Source organism: Heterodontus francisci, unplaced genomic scaffold, assembly GCF_036365525.1.
Source record: "Heterodontus francisci isolate sHetFra1 unplaced genomic scaffold, sHetFra1.hap1 HAP1_SCAFFOLD_313, whole genome shotgun sequence".
NCBI classification, from domain to species: Eukaryota; Metazoa; Chordata; class Chondrichthyes; order Heterodontiformes; family Heterodontidae; genus Heterodontus; species Heterodontus francisci.
Genome location: NW_027141364.1, coordinates 1,236,663 through 1,237,930, shown reverse-complemented (window position 1 = coordinate 1,237,930; position 1,268 = coordinate 1,236,663).

Here is a 1,268-nt window from a genome sequence, read left to right as displayed (position 1 = left end):
TGTCTTTGTGACTTGGTGTCAGTGTATGTCTTTGTTACTTGGTGTAAGTGTGTGTCTTTGTTACATGGTGTAATTGTATGTCTTTGTTACTTGGTGTCAGTGTATGTCTTTGTTACTGGGTGTCAGTGTGTGTCTGTGTTCCTGGGTATCAGTGTATGTCTTTGTGACTTGGTGTCAGTGTATGTCTTTGTTACTGGGTGTCAGTGTGTCTCTTTGTGACTTGGTGTCAGTGTATGTCTTTGTTACTTGGTGGAAGTGTGTGTCTGTGATACTGGGAATCAGTGTATGTCTTTGTGACTTGGTGTCAGTGTATGTCTTTGTTACTTGGTGTAAGTGTGTGTCTTTGTTACATGGTGTAATTGTATGTCTTTGTTACTTGGTGTCAGTGTATGTCTTTGTGACTTGGTATCAGTGTATGTCTTTGTTACTGGGTGTCAGTGTGTGTCTGTGTTCCTGGGTATCATTGTATGTCTTTGTTACTTGGTGTAAGTGTGTGTCTGTGTTACTGGGTATCAGTGTGTGTCTTTGTGACTTGGTGTCAGTGTATGTCTTTGTTACTTGGTGTAAGTGTGTGTCTTTGTTACATGGTGTAATTGTATGTCTTAATTACTTGGTGTCAGTGTATGTCTTTGTTACTTGGTGTCAGTGTGTGTCTGTGTTACTGGGTATCAGTGTATGTCTTTGTGACTTGGTATCAGTGTATCTCTTTGTTACTTGGTGTCAGTGTGTGCATCTAACTGGGTGTCAGTGTGTGTCTGTGTTACTGGGTATCAGTGTATGACTTTGTTACTTCGTGTCAGTGTATGTGTTTCTGACTTGGTGTCAGTGTATGTCTTTGTTACAGGGTGTCATTGTATGTCTTTGTTACTTGGTGTAAGTGTGTGTCTGTGTTACTGGGTATCAGTGTGTGTCTTTGTGACTTGGTGTCAGTGTATGTCTTTGTTACTTGGTGTAAGTGTGTGTCTTTGTTACATGGTGTAATTGTATGTCTTTGTTACTTGGTGTCAGTGTATGTCTTTGTTACTTGGTGTCAGTGTGTGTCTGTGTTACTGGGTATCAGTGTATGTCTTTGTGACTTGGTATCAGTGTCTGTCTTTGTTACTGGGTGTCAGTGTGTGTCTGTGTTCCTGGGTATCGGTGTATGTCTTTGTGACTTGGTGTCTGTGTATGTCTTTGTTACTTGGTGTCAGTGTGTGTCTGTGTTACTGGGTATCAGTGTATGTCTTTGTGACTTGGTATCAGTGTCTGTCTTTGTTACTGGGTGTCAG